Source organism: Cavia porcellus, unplaced genomic scaffold (genome assembly GCF_034190915.1).
Source record: "Cavia porcellus strain 051 isolate PalLab524CR breed Dunkin Hartley unplaced genomic scaffold, mCavPor4.1 scaffold_19, whole genome shotgun sequence".
NCBI classification, from domain to species: domain Eukaryota; kingdom Metazoa; phylum Chordata; class Mammalia; order Rodentia; family Caviidae; genus Cavia; species Cavia porcellus.
The window spans coordinates 28,504,284-28,527,607 of record NW_026947502.1 but is presented as its reverse complement, the minus strand read 5'-3'; the positions used below and the strand labels follow the sequence as shown (position 1 = coordinate 28,527,607).

At 42.6% G+C, this 23,324-nt stretch overlaps 1 pseudogene; it reads right to left on the bottom strand.

The window, feature by feature from the left end:
- Nucleotides 1-639: 639 nt before the first annotated feature.
- LOC100728341 (serine/threonine-protein kinase 38-like) lies at nt 640-1,961 on the bottom strand (annotated as a pseudogene).
- Between the last annotated feature and the right edge of the window lie 21,363 nt (nt 1,962-23,324).

Here is a 23,324-nt window from a genome sequence, read left to right as displayed (position 1 = left end):
TATGATTTGTCAATTTGTGGTCAATCTGCAATCGGTAGAAATTTTCCATTGAATTTCAGATTTAAATCTCTTTCTAGGCCAGGGAGCCCAATTCCTCTTTGAGATGCTGGGCAGCAGTGGTGAGCCTTGTATCTCAGTCAGCCGCATAGTCATGAGGGGAAACAACTAACACTGCAGCGGACTGTGTCTGAGCCAGGACATTCAGTAAGGTTAAAGACTCAATGCATTTTCAGCTTATGGCATTTTAAACCTACAGAGTATTATCAACACGCAGCATCACTCTAACTTAGGGAGCCTGCATACTTGAGATGCCATCTCCCTGATGTCCTTGTTATAAGAGTGAGACTCCCTAAGTCATTTTAGTACAACTTTACTTTTTCAAAGATGGACATTTATATTATTTCAATACTGGTGTATAATAAAGTTAAAAAATAATAAAAATATAATTTTTTAAAAAGTGCCAGCTAGCACTGTTAACCTGTTCCTGTAGCAGTCTTAGAAAGTCTAGTCCTGCGGAATTTCCTGTCAACAGTGAGCACAACCATTCTCAGCAAATCTTCAAGGTCTGTAGACCTGTGTCGAGCAGGCCTGGGGTACAGCTACCTAAGTACTCATTGCTATGGTCACAGTAGATCTCACTTACAATTTCCTTGCCTTCATGTAGGTGGGGATAGAGCCAAGCTGAGCCAACCCTTCAAACTTCTTGGATGTAATTGAGAAAATCCGAGTCTGTGGATTTGTAGCCTGGTTCTGTGGTATTTGGCACTGACTGTAAGATATCAGACTTAGGGAAGTCATCAAACTGTGAAGTATCATCAATGCTTTTGATTTCCATAAGGACTGCTGCTGGCCTTTCCTTTATGTGTCCCCAGCCTACATCTTCAAAAAAGGATGGCTTTTTATTTCTTCCATTCCACTATTCTGAATTCCATTTTCAGAATCAATACAAAATCCGAGAATTAAGCCCTTGGTTTTCTCAGAGACAATATTAGAGTTTCTTTCCAGTTCAGCACTTTTCTGTACCTTTCCTGAGGAGTTTTGGAGCAGGAATGGGAATAGCCTATTAACATGTCATTCATAAGCCAGGGACCACCAGTCACACAGTTTGTATAACCAAACACATGAAAAAGACTTCCAGAGCAATATAATCTAGTGTCCCAACTGCTAACTGTTCTTCTCCCAGGTTTCTGCTTTCCTCATCGAGTTCATGTTCTGAAATGTGAGGTCACTTAGTGGATTGTGAGTGAGGTTTCTGTAGAATTCAGTTCTGTGAGCTTTCTTTAGTCTTGTCCATAAACCCAAATTGCCTGTCCCTTGGCATCCAAATAAAGCTTGTCTGACTTAATATCCTGATGGATGAAATACAACTGGTGGATTGCACCTGTGGCCAGAACAGTCTCTGAAAAGTAGAACTGTTTCCTCTTCAGTAAAGAGATCCTTCCTCATTATCAAGGTCAACATGTCACCTCCAGGGAGAAATTCCATGAAGCTTTTTCTTATCTTAAAAACTTTAAAACACCTTCACCATCCAGCCACCATCTGCTTCTTCCAAAATACCTCTTTCTGCTTGAATATGTGCACCTGCTCTTTTTCAAGCATATCAGCCTGTCTCAGTATCTTCACTGCATAGATATGCCTGTATCTTTCTTCTGGACCAGCCTCACCTCTCCAAAAGCTCTTCTGCCTATAACTTTCAGCGATTCAAAGTCATCCTATACAAGTCTGGTCCTCTTGAACCTAAGAACCCTTTCTTTGCCAGCATGTTGTGATGGCATAACGTTTTCTCGTTATCTGCTAATCCATTTCCATAGCCACTTCTAATTTCTTCTGCTAGGTCTCTCTCCCTTCATGCTGCAAAATTAGGTTGCTGTAAAGCTTCTCCAGTGTGAGTTTGTCAACAGTCACTCCTGGGTGTGGTTGCTCATAGGAAACATTGCTGTAGTCCCTGCCATCATGGCCATAGTAACAGAGACTGTCTGCAGCACCCAGGGGCTGGGCCTTCCTTGACCTGCAGCCGCTGGCCTTCTTCCCTTGCCCTGCGCCCACTATGTATGATTTTAAAAGTAACTTGCAGCAGGAGCCTCCTAGAAGCCAAGAGATTTGAGTGCAGGAAGTTTAGTTGGGAGAAGATCCTAGGAAGCACAGCTGGAAGTGAAGAAGAGAGCCAGGGAAGGGAGCCAGCTCAGGTCGTGTTAGTGAACGGGAGACTGAGGTCTGGTTTCACTGGGGACTGACTGTACAGTTCATTGCCAGGAGTTGCTTCCCCTAACCAGCCTAGAAGCTGTGACATTCACACCAGCTCCTGCCCCCACTCGTTGTGGGCTGCACTCCTGAACCCTCCTTTAGGAAGAGAGTCTCAGGGGCTTAAGAGAAAAAGTCACCTATGAAAGAGGAGTGCTGAGCGGCCTCAGAAGGGAGACAGATAACCTGGCATCCCTAAGGCCATCTGTGTCTAAGCTCAGGGTCTGGAGCCGCCAAGGAGGCAACTTCTTTCCCTTTTCCTGGGTTTCAGCCTAGTCATTCCAGTGGAGCCTCTGCAGAATCAGCCTGCTCTTCTCAGCTGACCTATGTGTGTCTAACCACAAATACGAGTCACACATTTCCATAGTGTGGTGTTTATAACATTTGATACTTTGATTACTTCCTTCGAAACGATATCTTTTGTTTTGGGCATTTGTTAAATCCCCAGAAATCTCTGCTGTCCTACACTGTCAGCTCCTTACCTTCTGGACAGAGTTCAGTCTCCTGTTACTGCTGGAATAATGTAAAGTGACTAAAGTAGTCTCATCAGTAAGTCAGAGACTTATTTTATTTCTTATATTCAGGGTCAAAGAAAGAAATAGAGCAAATGCAAAAAGTTTTGGCTTCGTTTTGTTTGCAGTTATGGATATGGATTTAGGTATTTGGAAAACCCCATTGCAACATACATCTTCCAGGTTCTGATGCTATCTCGCCTCCTTCTCTACACATGTTCATAATTAATAACTTAGTATCAGATAATGCCTCCTGGATGTTCCATGGATGTGAGGAAGTATTGTAGGGAGGAGTTATATAGTCTCATAAATGTGAGGAAGGCTGGCATTTGCAAAGTCAAGACACGTCTTTGGTGTTAAGACTTCTCAGAGCCAGATTCTCAGTGAAGAAGTCACCAGGAGGAATATTTCCTAAATAACTGATCCCAGAATATTTTCAGGTAGCTGGAGAAATGCTCTGCAGAGTGAAGGTTTTCTGAAGCAAGCCTTTGCCATAGGAGCTAGAAAGAGTAAAAATTCAAAAGGTCACAGCAGTTTGCAAAGTCCTATGGTGCAACAGGCTGCTGGCACAGTTGCAGAAAGGTCCATGCTGGGTGCTTTATCCTTTAAAAAACCAACAACAAAACCAAAACCAAACAGCAACAAAAAACAAACCTATAACCATAAGAAAACCAACAAAAACAACAAAGAAGTATACCCAGGGAAGACAAAAGTTACAATGCCCTTAGAGAGAAAATGCTTCCTGCTAAGGCACTTGATGTCTTTGGGAAGAGTAGAGGAGACTCTGGGGGCATCCTTGATGGGGAAGACTTGCTCCCAGGGCCTGTCTTCAGCACCAGCATTGGCTCCATCATTTGCAGAGGTTGACATGGAAGCCCATGCTTAAATATAATTAAGCATTTGAAAACTATGACAATAGAGAATCCAAACACGCATGAGAGCCTTGTTGCACATGGGATGCACCCTCATGAAATCAACCACAAGTAGCTCTGGTCATGGGTAGGAGCAGCAGCTTCAATTTTCTGTGAAGTCAATCAGGTTGTGCTGCTCCAACGCAGAATATCCCCCACTCTGCCTCAGCAAAAAGCCAGTCCTGCCAGCTCTTAATGGATCAGCTGATGATTAAGCAATATGGTGGGAGATTACCCAAAAGGAGCATAAAATCATGGCAAGAGATTGAGAGTTCAAACACTCTCAAGGATAGTAAGCAATTTTATAACCCATCATGCACCTTAGAAATCACCTGTAGAAAAAGAGGTTGAGAACAATGTCTGTGCTGGGATCAGATCACAGCAAGAGCCAAGGAGGCTGTGACACATGTAAACCTTGTGCAAATGCCTTTGTTCTTCCCGAGGGCTCAATGATTGCATTTCCTCTCTTCAACTCTTTGCTACTTTTATCATTTCCTTACATATCCCCTCAGCTGCAGCATAAGGAACTAACTAGGCAAAGATACAGGGCAGCCAGTGGGATGAGACCTTTCCGCCGGAAGGAGTACGGTGCACGGGGAGGAAGACATCTGAAGCCAGACAGCATAACCTGCACCTCGTCACTGCCCCTGGGTCTGTGACAGCGTGGCTGGCAGAGGAGATGGAAGCTAATGGTAAACAAGGGGCATTGAGTTGTCTGTGGATTTTAATCATCCTCAGATCCCTGCCGCACAGTGGCCCAAATAATTGATGCTTGGCCACCAACCAGCTTCAACCTCTTAGTGCCTTCAACTATCTCCAGCAATTAAGCTCAACGTGACAGTTGCTTCTGAAATAGCAGCTGAATGAATGGAACTAATCTCCCTGTTTTAAATTCATTAGTGCCTGTGATATACTGGTGCCAGCATTTAAGAGCCATTTCACCTCACCCGGCCTTGCCCAAAGGGTCACAGGCTGACTCATAGTTAATAGTGGGGAAGAGTTTAATGGAGAGGCAGCTTTGAAGAAGTGCAGGGTGTGTTCAGAAGCTTGGAGATTTAATGCATTTTTAATTAAATGTGCTTTATTAGGATTCAGCACCAACTATCATGTCACTGCAGACAGATTTATTATATTTGTTCAGTTAATTACGCATGTGCTATATCCCAAGTGTACTCTTTGATGACCTGGAAAGAAGCTTGACTTCGAGGGACATACAAAAGTTCTGTGGACACTTTCAGGATTAGATTCAACCATCCCCTACTTTTCACTCCTGTGTGTACTCCTCTGTATGCACACCCACATCCACACCCACACATGGAGGCACACATGTGTCCACCCACAAAGACACTCAGAGGCATGGGTACATATGTTTTCTCTCCCTCTATCTCTGTCTCTCTCTAAAGAAAAAGAGATGGGGGAAATATTAAAGTTAAGAAAATTGCTTTTGAACCTCAGTGTTCTTATTCTATAAATGACAATAACAATAATGATAGTAATGATGCTACCAAAATTGTTATAAGCTCCAAGGAGTTTATACCTGCACTGTGTGGAATGCCAAGAGCCCGCTGCTATTGTTATTGGTTATATAAATGCAACTTGCCGAGCACACTCTCAAGTAATCAGAGGCAGCAGAACACAGTGGCAAACAGCTGGATGAAAGCAGGAAAAAGGAGAAAAAAGTGAGAGTGTATGAAAGTGTCACAGCAGCCCAGATGTCTGGCATCCACAAACTCCAACCCCGGCCTCAGCAGCCCTCTGCCGCTCCCGACACTTCTTGAATGCTGATGTGAGTGGGCTGTATCTTGGCGTGCTAAAGTAATGAAAGCCTAATTTGAAGTTGCGGTAAATGCAATGTAGAGGCTGGGGATTGGTGGGTTTCCACACTTTCCATTGTTTTTAAGAAAGCACAGCAAAACTTACAATCAAAAGAGGAAGCACCTCTGGATTTAACAGCCTGGATGATGTAGGCATAGAATCATGTGTTGATGTTCACCACTTGCCCCAGCCTCACTTAAAAATAAAAGGTATGCACGTGGGGTAATGTTTTACCGTTTAAAAGAATGCTACAAAATTCTGTCAGGTAAATGCCCAGGGTGAAGTGAATAACAACATTGGTTATACTCAAGCAAGCACCAAATAAGCAGAGATTATTTAAATAAATAGAAATTGAGCACATTTCAACAATATGTTAACTCTGTGGGTCACAGAGGAGGTTAAATAAAACCTTGTTATAAAAGTGTCTCCCAAAGGGTGCAGTCCGTTGTTCCCTAAGCTGTTGTTGCAAGAGGGGTGGCTCTTGGGGCAAGCATTCGGGGACTAAGCAATAGGGTTTAGTGGACATCTGGGTTGTGGACATTTCCATTTGCCACCACGTTTCCCACTTATACTCAAGTATCAATCTCATGTGCAGAGAGACTATTGGACAGTTTGCTTTCCAGTGAGGCCTTCCCTCTCAGAGTCTCAGTGGGGACTTCTGGGAGACACTGTGAAAACCTAGAAGTGACCAGAATATAGGTACTTGAGTTGTTCACTCATTTACTTAGCTTCTCACTTAACTCCTTCAGGCATTAGTAGATACACACAGCATAGGCTCCCTGGCATGCAAACCCAACATTTATTAGGGAGCAGTTTGTAATCAACACTCATGGAAGGCAGAGACACAAGTGGTATTATGCTCATAGAGACACAGAGCTGTGATACAATCTCAGTGGACACTTCAGCCCATTTGAAGAGAGTCTCAGTGGTAGGATGAGTTTTCAGAGCCTTCTTGGGCTGACACAGAGGGCCACACCTTAAGATTTGGGCTATGCTTTGACTGATGCACCTCCTCCCCCATCCAGCTCATATACTGGAAGCCTAATCTTCAAATTCATAGATGAACAAATTTAGATGTGGTGTTTTAGGGGTTAAATAGGATAAGAGATGGTCATGAGGTGGAGCTCCAATGATGGCATTAGTGGCTTTATAAGCAAATGAAGAGATCTGAGCTGGCACACTTCCTCTGTCTTACCATGTGATGCCCCTCTGCCATCTGTGATACAGAAAAAAGCCTCAGCCTCCCTGAGCAGGCACCAGTGCCATACCCTTGGACTTACCGTGCCTCTATAACTGTTAGCTATAGAAAATTCAATTCTTTATAAATAACCAGTATTGGGGATTTTGCTATAGCAAAAAAAGGCACTGGGGCCAAAAACGAAACAAAACATCTATTGCCAAGTGGAGCTATTTCTATACCCAATCCTTGTAAAGGTGGAAATGGCTAAGATAAACTCCTGGCTTGTCCTCAGATTTGGGCTGCCTGGGGAGGAAGTATAGCAGAGGTCAAGGTGGTTGTCTCTCAGAGCTGAAAACTGTTTGCTAGAAGCCATGCCAGCCTCTGGGGTCCTCAATTCCTGAAGGGCATCAGGTGGCACGTTACAGTGTCTACTAACCCCATGCTTAGATACAATCACTCATTCAGGAGCTCTTGTCTCTGGGCTTCACTTAATGACTCACTTGTCCATTTACTCACTTAACTTATTAACGCCTCATCTCCACCTAAACCCTCTGCTGGCTGCTTTTGGTTACTTAAGCTCTTCATGCCCAGGGCTCTGGCCCCTTTGAATCCTTGTTGGGTGAGACCCTAGCCTTCATTCCTGTGCTGGGAGCAGCCATAGCTTCTTCCTTTTCTTCGGATGCACAGAACTTTCCCAAGGTTCAGCTACCATTGCACTTATTTGTGTCTGTATCTGATCTTTGCATGACGGGTTCCCACTCAGAACTTGGGTCTCAGTCCAGAGTGTTTCTGCTCCGAGGAGCCTCTATGAATGATCTTGTCTGCAGTGATTTGCCCTTCACCACTTTAACTGTCTGTCATCTTCTGCCCGGGTTTATTTTTGTCACACACTGTAACCATCTGAAGTTACCTTGCCCATTTCCTTATTTGTCCATTCTTTCTCCCTCTCCACTGGAATGTAAACTCCATGAGGGCAAGGTTTTTGTCTGGGTTTATTCACATCAATTACTGAAATATTTGAGCTAGAAAAATGAATGATTCACTAAGATTTCTGCTAATTAACTGTATTCATTTATATATTGAGTCTTTTCTTACTGGTTATTTTGTTCATTAACTTTCTTGTATATTTTCACATATATATACTTAGGCATATATATTCCCACACATATGTGTCACACCATGAGCTATGTAAAGATATTCTTAACATTATTATCAATGACATAAATAAAATTAAATGAAAAATCAAACTAGAATAAACCGCAGTTTGTCCAATTCCAGTATATGGCCAAAGAAATTACAGAACATTGTATCCACAACAAAGTCCTTTTGCAAATGCAATGACTTCAAGGCAGTTTCATAGCATGAAACAAGGCCAGTGGTTCATGAGGACCATGGGTCAGGCAAGTTTGGCAAAATGATTACAGATATGTTAATTGCATCTATTTTTGAGTAAAGACTAGAGGAGCCAAGAAATAATAAGAGGAACTACCCTCAAGGAGGGAAATGTGAGACATTTTAATGACGTTCAAATATTTTCTTTAATGCTGTATTACACTTTTTCAATATAAAAAAGATGCTTCAAAATTGTACCTACCGCCCAAAATAGGACAAGGTGCACACTTGGCGACTTGGTGAGAAGATTACAGCTGCTCCTCATACTCACAGTTGCCGATCCACAGATTCAGATGAATGAGGAGCAGAAATATGTTTAAAAAATCACATCTGTAACACATAATTGCAGACTCCTCTCCCCTCATTATTCTCTCAACCATACAGTGTAATAACTGTTTGCACAGCTTTTGCACTGTATTAGATATTTGAATTAGACAGGAGAATATGCATAAATTATATGCAAACCCTGCACCATTCTATAGGATGTACTCAACCATTTGTGGACTTTGGTATCCCAAGGTGTCCTGAAATCATCCTTGTGGATACCAAGGAATGACTGTGTTTATAAAGCTCCTTTTGTGTGTGTATTATTTTGCATGTAACACTCAAAACACAATCTTATGAAGAAGGTAATATCATCCATCTATCTATCTATTAATTTGGTGGATGTGGTCTCTCCCTAAATTTGTGAATATGTTACCATTATCTGACAAAAAGGACTTTGGTAGTATGATTAGTTTAAAGATCTCAATATTGATAGGTTGATTGTCCTGAATTATCTGGTACTTCCACTGTAATCACAAGGTTTGGGTATTTTTGTTTGCGTGTCTGTCTTTGAGACAGGGCATGGCTATGTAATTCAGGCTGGCCTTGAACTCACTGTGTAGGCTAGGCTGGCCTCCAACTCTCAGGGAGCCTCCTGCTTCAGCCTGCAAAGTGCTGGGATTACAGGCATGCATCCCCACATCCAGCTACAAGGGTTTTTAGGAGGCAGTGAGGCAATCAAAGGCAACATGATGCGACAACAGTAGCAGAGCTTAGACAGATGAAAGGAGACAAGTCAAGGAAGGAAGGAAGCTTCTAGAAATTGGATAAGGCAAGAGAATGGATTTTCCTCTGTAGTCTCTGTGAGAAATACCCACCTGGTTTAGATTTCTAATCTGTGGAACTGTTAGGAAAAAAATATGGGTCACAGATTGTGGTAATTTTTTAACAGTAACAATAGAAAACAAATAGAATGGATAAATGGAAGTATAGAAAGATGAAATAACCTCTGCAGGGCTGGGACACTGTCAGGATTGACTGAAAAGATTTGAAGTTTTGTCTTCTTCCCTGCGTCCAGTTATCACTTTTCTCTGGAGTGTGACTGAAGCTGGAATTCTTTCCAAAAAAGTACTAGGTACCTGAAGGTATCCAGTCACTGTCTTACGCTTCAGGAGTCTAATTCTAAGGATTGAAGCGCACTGTCATGGTTTATGTCTGTGTCCCTCAGGCCTCATGAGTTTGCATTGTGCAATTGTGATGGTTCATTATCTAGTTCTTGGGTTGATGATGTAGGGGTGGAGCCAGGATGTGATGTAATGGCAGGAAGAAGGTGTGTCTTGCTCTTTGCTGGTTCTTGCTTGCTGTTTGCAGTTGCCATGAACTGCGGCCCAGCCATGCCCGCCTGCCTTGGAGCCAACTGAGTGTGGACTGAAACCTCCAAAAACTGTAAGAAATAAATCTTTCCTTTCCCAACTTGGGCTTCAGGTATTTTGTCTCAGCAACGAGTAAAAAGTAACTAGGACACACACATACATACATTTCCTGTCCTCCTTTTCTCTTCTCTTCCTTCATTCTTTTTCCTCACTTGTATTTACTGAGCACTAGCTTAACACCAGGCTCTGTCCCAGGTTCTGAGAACACACTGGAAATGAGCTGCACCAAGTAAGTACCTGTCCTTCAGGACCTCATGCCGAAGTTTTACCCAGATTCTCTGGCCAGCAGAGAGGGCAATGTTACTCAAGGCACCTGCAGCCCAGGGGTAGCAATACCACCAAGAAAGCACTTGTGCAGGAGCCAGGGGCTGTGATGGGTCACAGATGAGCTGCGATCTGGAGCAAAGGGTGAGCGATCACATGGGAACATTTACGGCCGGTGGTTGCTACACAGCCTGTGTGGATAAGAACCATTTTTTGCCAAGGTGGCTGTCACTACTGGCGTGCAGAGCTCTGTTTGGATAGCAGACACACTTACATACAGCTCTGTGTGCAGGGGAGTGGGAAGAAAACAGGGAACAATGTGAGACATGAATACTAACTCTCTTCTCTGAATCGCAGTGTTTCCTCCAACAACACGATCAGTAATGTAAACGGAGGGCTTGGCCTCATCTTGACTGCAGGTGTTAGAGAACTGGGGCGGGGAGTGGTTCTAGACACTTGACTCTGTAAAGGAAAATTAAAAAGAAGAGATTTTTCCTTAAGAAGGCTCTTGTTTTTTGGATTCTCATCAAACTTCTAGGCCTGGCTTCCTAAGTCCTTGTACGTCTGGCTTTGTATGGCAGCTGCTGGTCGTAGGTCCTGAGGGTTCCCACATGAGGGCCGCAGTCTTTGCCCACCTTGACACCACTGCCACCACCAAGTCGCTTGTCCTCCAGCTCCTGTACCTCTGTGGAGCATTCCAGCTGCTGGGTCCTGCTATGGTGGCACCTGCAGTTCCCGCATCAGGAAGGTGGCGACCTCAGCAGCCAGGCTTCAGGCCCCGTGCTCATCTGAAGGGACAAACAGGTCTCCTGGCAGAGATAAAAACAGACATATAACCCTTGGAGGTGGGAATGGACCAGTCAATAGTGGCAAAACAATGCTTTTTTCTTCTATAATAGAGACTCCCATTTTGAGCAAATCTTTCTTGTTTGGGCCTCAGTTTCCTCATCTGTAAAATCAAGTGGCCAGAACTAGATATCTCCAGGGCATTTCTGGTGCATAGATACTTTGATCCTCTCTCTTCTCACACACACACACACACACACACACACACACACACACACACACACACATACGTGCATGCGCAGGTACACGGAGTATATCATATTCTTGCACGTAGATACATTTGTACGTCTTCTTGTCAGTGGTTCCCCTTCTTCCCTTAGAAGCCCTGGAATCACCTCCAGTCAGCAGCACGTCTTGCGCCCCTCCCTCTGTCGGGCTCCTTTGTGACTAAACTCAGGTGTTAAGCTTCGCATCAGTTACCTGCCAGCATTGGGTAAGGGCAGCAAGCAGAATTAGTCACTTGATTCCTTGCTTACCAATGTTCTCTCCCAGGAACAGACAATGTGAGATTGTCCCTGGGTACAAGAACAGGGCTTGGACAGATCCCAAAACTGACAGTGCAGGGAGGTCAACCAAGACTCTGTGCTCCTCTCTAGATGGGTGCATGGACTTGTAGGAGAGAATGGGATGCCTGCAGGGATAGCAGCTTCCCATCCCGGCCCTACGTAAACCTAGGCCTTCACTTTTGGGCTCCTGCTTTTCCCTCTGTGTAAAACTAAACACTGCTCTCAGACTCCGAGGGCTCAGGGGATCTTCACAAGAATGGAAGGCAACTTTCCAGATCACACCACTTTCTGTGTTGTGATTTTCTTTGTGAACCTTTCATAAAACAAAGTGATTTTTTGAGAGCCTGGAGATGCCTAAAAATAAAGTCACGCTAAATAAAGTCAGAAAGACAGTGTCCCCCCTTAAACATGGAGGGTGTGTTCCCGGTCCCCTGAAACCACAGATTGTATTGAAGTCTACACATATAAACCATGATTTTTTTCCTTAGGTACATACCTATGAGAAAAGATTATTTATGAGCAAGACACAGAGATTAAGAATGATAACCAATAACAGAGTGAAATAATTATAACAACCTTCTACAATAAAAGTTATGTGAATATTCTCTCTCTCTCTCTCCCACATTGTGCTGTATATATATTTGGAACACAATGATGTTAACTGAAACAATGTACAAAGGGGGACTGGTGACTTTAATTTACATAGAACAATTCACTCTATGAATCCAAACTGCTACAATGTACCTGTGTTGTTCATAGGTAATAAGTATATTTATTTAAGAACTATTAAGTAGGATCCAAGTAGGAGACACACAATAAAAAATGTGAAGTGAACATCTGGTCCTCACAACCCCCATAACAGCTGTATTGTCTTTTCTGTCCATTAGTCTAAATTGGAGGTGGAGCCTGGAACTGAAGCCCACTCAGGCCTGGCCTGTGTCAGCTCAGGATTTCATGGCCTTGCCAGGCTACTAACAGAACAAAACTCCCTATGAAACATCCCTTTGAAGGCCACTTCATGGTGTCCTACCAGGGGCCCATCTAGTTACACTGAAGCCCACGCTTTCTGCTCTTTGTTAGACTCTAAACCTGCTCAGGAAGGGTCAGCAGAAAGTGATCACAGCCCGCCTACTCTGAGTGTGAATGGCTTCCTGCGCTCTGCAGCAGTGTGGATATAATGAGACAGGTTCTCCATAAAACACAAGCACAGGGCACCATGCACAGGACAGGGAGGCTTGGCTTGGTTGGCTGCAAAATGTCTCAGACCCAAGCGCCAATCTCATGTGTTCTACTAAGTTTTAGCACTGATCCTGCAGGCAAATCGTTTGATGCCTCTCCACCCAGGTGCAAGAAAGGAAATAAATGTATCCTTCACAGGGTGAAAATTCAATTAATTCTCCTAGACACTGGGTTTATATGACTAAGCCTCCTTTCTCTCAATCAGGTTGTGCGAGCAGCCAAGCGAGAAGTAAAATTTTCACATTAAATGGTGCATGTGATGAAGATGATGAAATGCGATATTTAAAAATAAAATGACTGGAGTGGAGGAGCAGCTTGATTTGGTGACAAGGAAATTGCTCTTTAAAATGATGTTGAAGGCCAGGCATGGTGGCACCTGCCTGTAATATTGCCAATTCAAGGTCAATCTAGGAAACCTAGCAAGCTCCTGTCTCAAGAAAGTAGATGAAAGGGGCTCAGGGTGTAGCTCAGTGGTAGGATGCCCTTGGGAGGAAAGAAAAAGTTATTTTGCATTGGACAGTCATTTTAGTAAGCACTAGGACTGACTCCGAGTCCTCCAAGGACGCCGTAATCTATGGATGTCAGTTCCCTTATGTTAAAATAGTGTCGTAATTTCATATAGCGGAGTATCTCCTCTGGTATACTTTAAATCATCTGTAGATGGCTTATACTATCTAATGCTATCGAAATGCTACACAAACAGATGTTGTACTGTATTGTTCAGGAAACAATGACAATAAAATCTGTATGCACTCAGGACAGATGCATTTTTAAATTTATTTATTTGCTGATTTATTGTAGTCTCTCACTGAGCTACATTTCCAGTCTTTTTCATTTTGAGATAGTCTTGTTAAAATGCTAAGTTGTCCAAGCAAGGCTTAGTTTCCAGAGTACTGAAAATACAGTCATGTGTCACCCTACTTGGCTTGGTTTGAATATTTTTACTTACTGACTAGGTGCCCCGAGGATGCTTCTAAGGATGGAGGGCTGGTGTATATGGAAGGAGGGCTGCAGGTGCAAAAAGCTGTGTGCACCAAGGATTTGAGTGGGCACGTGAGGGTCTGAAAAAACGGCAAGGCTGTCAGTGTGAGAGGCCATGGGGTTTGGTGAAGTGGGCAGAAGCCACAGCATACAAGGCTTCGTGGCCCGTGCTGAGGAATTTTCTTTTTATTCCAAATGAGCTAGAAAGCCACTGGGAAGTTAATACACATGAAAACATTTTAATATAGGCAAAAGTGTTTTGTAAACTCAAAAGCACAAAGGAAAAGCATTAGTATCATTATCATTATCATATGTGTGTATAGTAACTCCATTCCTCATCCACAGGCCCAACCAACCAAGGATGGAAAATACTCGAAATAAATTGTGTTTGTGCTGAACGTGTACAGATTTTTCCCTTGTCACTGTTCTCTAAATGGTACAACTATCTATGTAACATTTATATTGTGTTATCATGAGTAATCTAGAGATGAATTAAAATATATTGGAGGACATATGTAGGTTCTACACCAATGCTTTCATTCTATAGAAGACACTTGAACATCGGTGGATTCTGGTATCCTGGAGGTGGGAGGTCCTGGACTCCATGCTTCACCAATATCAAGAAATAACTGATTAAAACTACTCAATTGGCAGCATGACCTTCTAAGTCTCTCAGTGCAGCTTTGCAGGAGGAGGACCTGGCACCACTGGGTCTGAGAGGAATCCTGGGCCATGTCTTAGGTCACAGGCTGCTCAAAGGGAGTGTGGTGCTCTGAGCTGAGCCTGACAGCAGCAGCTCCATGGGGACACTAACCCTGCTGTGGCATTTGTTTCCTGGCAGGGAAGTGACAGAAGTGTGTGATGACTGGTCACATACCTCAATCTGATGGTCTGCTAGAAATGTCTTTGAGCTCCTCAGCCGGCCATCACTCAAGTGCTGCCTCTACTGAAGAAACCACCCTTAGCTTTGGCAATTTGGTTCCTCCATGACTCCCCAGACCATGCACCTGCCACTCTTAGCAATAGCTGTTGCTTTTGTCTAACAGTCTGATCAGTGACAGGCTTCTCCACTTGAGTGACAATTCCTTGAGTCTAATACCATCCTCATGTTTGTAAGCAAGCAAGAGATTAACATTGCAGTAAGAAGTCTCCCCCTGACCTCCAATGCCAGCATCACAAAGCACCAAAGCTTTATTCCTTGTTCAAGCTACATGTTGCCATCACAGTCTGCTAGATGTGCCCTCCTGACAGGTAGATCCTCAACTGAGGGTTACAGGAATTGCAGCAGTGGGGCTAGGGTAGCGAGACTGCCAACGAGTTGTTTAGAACCGGAAGTAAATCGTGCAACTTCTGCTCGCCCTTCACTGGCCAGAACAGTCATGTGTCCATAGCAAACTTCAGAGTGGTACCAGTAATGTGTCCCACACTCATATGCTCATTTCCTGTATGGAAGCGCTCAATAAAGAATTTTGGATGCACTGAAAACTTATCTAAACCAAACTGACCATGTATCAATTTTCAGTTCCTTTTGGTAAATATTGCGAGAACGTGAGAACTGTATATTGGTTCACTACGTGACTGTGTGCTATAATAAAAATGAGGCTCACACTGAACAATGCTACATGCACATTATTTATGCACAAACAAGGGAGAAAATGTATCTAAAGACAAACAGACACACTTAGTTCCTATAAAGTAAATGAAGTTCCACCCAGTGCTTATAGTTCCTGAGAACTATTCACTCTTCAAAAGATGCTCATTCTATGGTGGGTGCTGCATATTCTCATGGCAAATTTAACATAACTTCTCTAGGCAATGAAATGTATACTTAAAAAGCAGGACACCAGAGGACCTTAATTCCTGCATAGGCCGTACTACAGCAAGCAGTTCTTGAGCAACATTGCCACGGCTCTGATATGGCTTGTCCACTCCACAACTCAACAGTGAAATTTGATTACATGGCTGTGATTTGGGGAAGTGGGGCCTTTAAGAGGATGTTAGATCACTAACAGAGATTAATGTCTTTTTCACAGGTGTATATTAATTCCCTTGCAACTGAATCGCTTACCTCAAGACTTGATTGTTGTAAAGCAAGGCCACATTCATGTGCTGTCTGTACTGCATGCCCTGGCTTGCCCTTTCACTTTCTGCTATGATAAAACATGGCACAAAGTTCTCACCTATGAGTAGATATCGGTACCATACTCTCATGCTTTCAGCATCCAGAACTGTGGGGAAAAAATAAACTTCTTCCTTTCATTACTTATCCAGTCTCAGACAATTTGTTATAGCATCAGAAATTGTACTAAGGCCAAGACTAGTTTTACCAAAAGAACATGATCTCTGGCACCCTTTATTGTATAAAACTTTTTTTTAATTTTAAAGAGAAAAAAACACAAAAACAAAAAACAAAACACAGATATGCAAAAAACAACTATACAAGAACAACAACAACAAAAAAACCCAAAACCATACAAATATAGGTTTTCAAAACAGGAATTTAACAATGGTTGTAATAATGCATATTGTTGTCCTCAAAAGAGTTGCTTAGATTACCAGATGTAGACATGTAAAAATGACCTAATTGTGTATTAACTGATCTTTTCTAATAATTAAAATTAGTATAATCATTTTAGCTATTTTATGTGTATATAAACAAATTTATATCTTTTTCTTTCCTTTTCTTTCTTTTCCCCTTTTCTCTATCCCAGTTATTATTCCCCATGAGCAGTTTCTTACGCTTTCACAGTATCTACTGTAGATTTTGGATCTTATTTACCCTTTCAGCTTCTTACACTAGGGAGCCAATATGGTATTTACACATGTGAGTCTGATTTATTTCACTTATGAGTATGATCTCAAGTCTTATCCAAATACCTATAAAAGCTTCAATGTGATCTTTCTTTACAGATGACTAGTACTCAATAGTGACTAGTACTCAATAGTATAAAAAGACCGTATCTTTTTTATCCATTCCTTGGTTAACTGGCACCGTTTGTTTTTGAAGTTCCTGAGGTGTAGACTGTGGTTTCCTCATGATCATCTTTCCAAGATTGACTATCTGCCCCTGGGTGGAGGATAAAGTCAACTTATAAATCGTGGTGAGACAAAGTGTGGGGTATCCATATGAACTATTCAGCAAAAAAAAAAAAAAAAAAGGAATAAGTTACAGATATATCTACTGACATGGATGAATTTCCAAAACAAGACTGTCAGTGAAAGAAAGTAATCATAAGAAACCACTCCACTTACATGGGCTATCTTGAGAAAGCAAATCTATGGAGCTAAACAGCAAAGCAAAGGTTGGATGGGGTAAGGTGTTAACAGTACTAAATGCACTGGAGTGACCTCATTGGGACGATGTAGGGATGTAGGTGTTTTAGAACATATTTGTCGTCATGATAAACAATTTTGTAGATCTCCAAAACATTACTGAATTATAGGTTTGTATTTTAGCTACTTTTCTTTCATTGCTGGGACAAAATACCCGACACCCAGAATGAAGCTTTATTTAGTTCACCAATAAAGTTTTATTTAGTTCACTGTGGAGGTTTCTGTCCATAATCAGTTGGCTCCAAGGCAAGGTGACAAGGTACTGGGGCAATACTTTAAGGAATCTGCCAGCAAGAGCAAAAGGAGCGCACAGCAAGCTTCCTTTCCTCCTTTATATTATCCATTGGCCACTCCCCAACGCCCCCCCCCCCCCAAACTGTCTTCCTGCACAGGATGGGATTGTTTACAAAGTAGGAACTCTGGCTCCCTGCTGAGTCACTTAGGCAAATGGCTAAACTTAAGTTGACACAATGTATCTACCATAACAATTTGCAGTGAGTAAACTTATACTATGTGGAAAAAGTGTCTCAATAAAGTTACTTTGTTTTCAGAAATACTAACCCACATACATTCACTGCACTGTGTATAATACAGTTGAAAATCAGTTAGAGACTGATGTTCTACAGAGTTTCAGACACGTTCATGTTATCCTTTTGAAAGGAACAAAGTCCTTCAGCCCTGACACCAAGATGACTTTACATTTTCTCCAAACAAGGTATTGAGGAAGCATAATAAATAGCGGCAGAGATTATTCCTGAGGCATCTCCTCCTGTACACACCTGCACACAGTTGAGAAGGGGGTTTAGGAAGAAAACTAAAGCAAACAAAAAACCCAGGTTAAATAAACTCAGATTTGGAGATTCTGACCTATTCTTTGAAGCCAGTTCCCTCAACTATAAAATGGGGATCATACCAGCTCCTTGCAGATGGTTGATACATTGTGTCAGTTCCAGCTCCTTATTGGTGGAGGAAGTTATTATTACCCAGGCCCTCTGCAGAAAGGCACTGTTTATCTATAATTATGGAGCTGGATCTTCCACACATACACTCCTCCTGTAGGGTTATAGAGCAATGCTTTTGAAATTGGAGATTACTCTGAAATGCAACTCTGATGCCAGCAATGCCAGGTGATTCTTATACTCCTAGGCCATGCCTACATTTTGAGTTGGAAGAAAAACTAACGTTTATCTGGCAAGGTCTTTAGACTTCCATCTCTGACTTTTCAACCACATCCGGCTATCTCCAGAATCACTAGGGAAGCACAGATACCTGGTTTTGCCAATAGCTATAGAGAACCAGCATCCAAATAGGGCTTTCGAATTTAAGAGTCTTAGTTTCTATGGGTTTGGAGATGATAGATAAAGAGAACCTTGCAGAAGTCATGGAAGCACTTCGGACTTGATATAGGAAATCTAGCTTTGTGTCCTTCCACACACACCACGCATGCAGTTTTGGTGTGGTCACTTCCTCTTTCTGGGCCTCAGTTTATCCAAACAAAAGCGGTTAGTGAGACATGGGTCAACCCACTTCTGTCCAGCACTTCTGTTCTATGACTGGGTGAACCCCCACTTTCCTGGCTTACTCTTCACTTCCAATTGGCCATGGCACTTCTGTGACTCAGGGGAGAAGGCCCAGCAGCCGGGAGGCAGGGAGTGGAGAGCGGAGTGCCAGCTTTTCCGCCCTGCTGCCACCGGAGCGGCGCCCAGCTTGGGCTATTGTACTCATGGGAGGTCTTAGCTGGTGAGGCTGCCAGCCCGACTGCTCAGGCGCCAGGGCTGCTTCATTATTTCATCAAAGTTCATTATGCTGGGGAGGAGACCAGTAATAAAACATGATTACAAGTGTCTCCAATGAGCACTTAAAGACATAATTTGGGGTATACATTCTGCTGCATCCCTGTTTGTGGTCACATAACGCACAGAGATTTGCACCTCTGATCTACACCAGTCTTGGGGTTAATTGAAGTAAAAAAAAAACACCCCAAGAACCTAATTCAATTTGTCTTGGGACTGAATTTGTTGTTTTATATGAAGGCATGATTTGCCATTTTTGAAAACACGCAGTTAATTATGTGTGTAAAAGGCAGGTATGGTGGTGATACAGGACACACTAAGGGCCTGAATGGCAGTCAAGTGTATCAGGTGTCGGTGGCAGGACCTGGGGGAGAAATAGGTTTTCTTTTCTCTCTCTCTCTCTCTCTCTCTCTCTCTCTCTCTCTCTCTCTCTCTCTCTCTCTCTGTCTCTTTCTTTCTTTTCCCTCTGCTGCCTTCTCTTCATCTGCACGTCTCACGTTGTTGAGACCTTTGTGCAATGCCAGGTGGTGACAGATGCCGGGAAGAAAGTGAATGGCACAACCCCGTGGTGACAAGGCCCGTGGTGACAAGGGGCTGCCCATGTCAGTGCCATTCTCTGTGAACCAGGACTAGTTGGATAGTGTCTAGCAGGGTAAGCCCAGTTGCCAAGGCTATGGGTTGGAGACCAGAAGGCAGGATGGGGTGTGTGTGGGAGGTGCTCCTGCAGAGTTGCCTGGGTAGAATTTCACTGGGTCGCCCCTGTGTGGGCCACCTCTCTCTCTTTGGGTTTCAGTCTGGGTTGTGAGACCTGATTGTACGTCGGATTCACTGGCTGCTGTGGGCATGTTCTCCTCCATGGCCATGGTCTTTAATCCCATAAAATTAGAAGGTTGTGCTAGGCAGTGTCTTCCAAATTTACTTAATCTGAGGATAATTTGAACACTTGTCAAGTATAGATTTCTCCAGCCCTTACTTAAGGTGTCAGATCTGATTTGGTGTCAGATCTGATTTTCTCTAAAAGAAGCCAGGGAATCAAAGCTGAGTAAATTCTCCAGGTAATCCTTGATATTTGTATGTAATCTTAAATATAGAAGACATTATTATTATTATAAAATTACTATTTGTAGGGTTTTTTTGATACAGGATCTCACTATGCAGTTCAAGCTATTCTTGAGCTCACTCTGTAGTCCATGCTGGTCTCATACTTGTGGCAATCCTCCTGCCTCAGCCTCCTGCGTGCTGAGATTTCAGGTATGTGTCACCATACCAGGCTTGGAAGACATTCTTATCCTTGGTATTCAACATGATATAGGTCAATAGTAGTGGACATATGGCACCTGTGTCTCAGCGAGCTGTTTGTTATAACTGGAAGTTCTAAAGGTTCACCATCACTGGAATACACTGCCCACCTTGTACCCCAGTACTTTCAGTCCTACTTCTAGTCGTAATCAAAATTAATGACTGTGTGTGCACGCATATGTGTGTTTATTCATCCAGAGAAATCTATAGCACACATACCAGTCTACAGATACACATACAATCACTGTTCTTCTCCCTCATACTTATATACATGATGGCATATTATAGTCACTGTTCTGTATATTTCTTCTTTCCATTTAATGTATCTTGGAAATTTTTCTATGTTAATTTTCTCAGGCTGTAATACACTAGAATTAATAGAAATGTGTCTCGTCTTAATTCCAAGCTTAGTGACTTCTTGTTGATAGCTTCAAATTGGCCATGGTAGAAGTATTTTATATCACAGGAAAATGCTTGAATCAAGATTCTCCCAAATACCAGCTAGAGAACGAGCTTATGCACATTTTCCCAGGAAACCATCGCGTGAAGTTACTCTTACTTTGTCTTGCCTTTTGTGATAAGAATATGTAACAAAAGATCTACCTTCGTCATTAAAAACTATTGTGTCACAACCTGTTTTATAGATCATTGTAGTTTATAATTGTAGTTTGTTTAAGCCATCCCCTTTTGATGGACATTTAGGTTGTTTCTGATCTTTTTCCAATACAAGCAATGCTAAAATAAGCAATTTGGTACATAACATTATTTCACATGTGCACATAATTAAGAAACATTCCCAAACACGGTCTGAGTCAGTGAAAAGCCTATGCATTTGCTGTTTTGATTGGCACTGCCACATCGCCAGCACTTGGCCAGCAGTCTATGAGAAATGCCCCTCTTCTTACGTCCCCACATCGTCACATTCGGTGTCTCCATTGCAGGGTAGTGTGTGTCGCTTTACTACTGAGGAGGCCGGCATTGTTTCACCTGTATATTTAAGAGCCCTTTATGGTTCCTTTTGATTAGTAGTCTAATCTAATTAGTAAAGCCTAATGTAATCCTTTCTTCACAAATGGGACCCATGAGGTCTGGAAAATATAGCAGACAAGGGATTAATGTCAGGAGCTATGGCTCCTAAAATCAAAGAGGGCTCGGACAGCAGGCAAGTCCACCGTGCACTCGATCTGTAACTGTGAACTGTGTCAAGTGTTACAAAATAAGCCACACGTTGCATGCTGGAAGCCCACACTTCGTTTATTTTGACATAGTTTTTGCTCTTCTACATTTTAATTTAAAATAGTTACCAAATCTTAAAATGAGATTTGACATAAAAATTCATATTTCTGATTTTCTTAGAGGAAAAGTAAAAGCAGCCAAAACTTCTAGCAGAGCCAGACTGAGTCTTGTGATGGCACCGGCCTTGGTGCTGGGCCGCAGCTGCCTGGCTATGGATGGGCACACACGCTCCAGATGCCACAGTGCTCACTGTCCCTGGCATCTGTCGTCAGTGTGCGCTGCCACCACACGTCCTCTGTTATGTCAGCAGATTGGTTTCATTTTGATTTTCACTAATCTGGAAATTTGAAATTCAAAGTGCTCCAAAACCTAAGACATGCTGTCTTGCATGAAAATTCCATCCCATGAAACTTTATTTCACATATAATACTTATTAAAAACTATACAGCATTGCTTTTAGCCTATGCCTATAAGGTATATGTGAAATGTAAATGAATTGTGGGTACACACTTAGATATCATTCCAAGAATGTCTTATGATACATGAAAATACTTCAAAATCAAAAAAAATTGAATCCAAAATCTGGAATACTATCAAGTAAAATACTGTTGGATAGGGGATACTCAACTTACAATGAAGAGTGAAGTGAAATATTTCTTGAATTCATTTCCCTTTGATAAGGGGATCCAGAGAGGTGAACAATTAAAAATCACATCTGAGCGGCCTCTTTTTATTTTTTTTTTTTTGTACTGGTAATCAAACTCATGACCTCACACTTGCCAGGCAGGCGCTGTGTCGCTGAGTTACATCCTCAGCGCTCAGCAGCACCTTTTAAACAGAGATACCACTTTGTGTTTATTAGATGGAAATAAACAAACGAATGAGTAAAACAAGCATCTGTATAAACTACAACTAAGACGATGTGAAATGATTCTGGAAAAGCCCCATCAGATTTCCTTTTTAACGTTGTCCTCTCGATTTTGAACACGTTTGGGTTTGGAGAGTATTCATACCCTCAGCTCAAAGCCCAGCAAGGGTCTTTTGGCAGAGGTGGCTTTATAATCCCTGTGCAGGAGGGGTTTTGAGGTAACTAACTATGTGGAAGTGGCAGCCAGAATTGTCTTGTGCCTATTATGCAAGCATGCTTAACTCCAGGTTTATTTTTACCAAGGGTAGCTTGAAGAAGACATTAGAGGCAGAGTGAAGGCATCATTTATGTCCTTTGTGTTACTTGTGTTTCCATCTCTAATACCCATGTACCTGTGTACTCATTTCTTTGGCCAGCATCTTTCCAGCGAGACACCTACAAATCTGAGTCTGCAGAAGTGATCCTCCTCTCTATTTTTTTTACTTCTCCTCTGAGCTCCTTGGTGACATATGAGGCAGTCAGTTCATCTCCCCAGTAAGGACAAATGGCAAGAACAGGGGGTTAATCTAGGTCTCCCAGGCCTAATCATGGGCGTGACTACAGAAAGCCAGCTTTTCAGTCTCGTTCTGTGCACAGAAACTGACTGATAGATCAAAGAGCAGGCTGGTGATGTTGGCTTCAAGTGGGGTAGGTTGAGCCCTTTACACTGTGCGGAGAAGTGATGTCAACCCTGAACACTGAAACTAAACTTGTAAGACTGAAAAAGGATAGTAAAGAAAGTTGAGATGATTAAAAATATCTTTTAAAGAAAATGATAGGAATTCATATATGTTGTGAAGGTGGAGGGATCCCTTCAGAGGCCTCGTATGGCCAATGCTTCCCTCAATGGCCAGTCAGCTTGATGGCCAGTAGGTATCTAGTGGTGGAGGTGGTCTCTTTTTTTTCTTGTTCTGGGATCCTCCTTTCTACTGGCCGACTACATCACACACGCTGCCTACTCCTCTCTGCCCTGACAGTTCAGTGGCAGAGGCACGTGATGAAGGACGGGATGCCACTGTTCACACTTGACAAGCAGACACAGTGGCCACTGTGGTACGGGAGCTTGAGATTGCTTTAGCTCCTTCTCTAGAGCCTTTCCAGAAAGTCAGCAATGACATCAGCTGTCACATAGTTAGCAGTCACTATGGCAGACGTTGTGCTAAGCTACTATT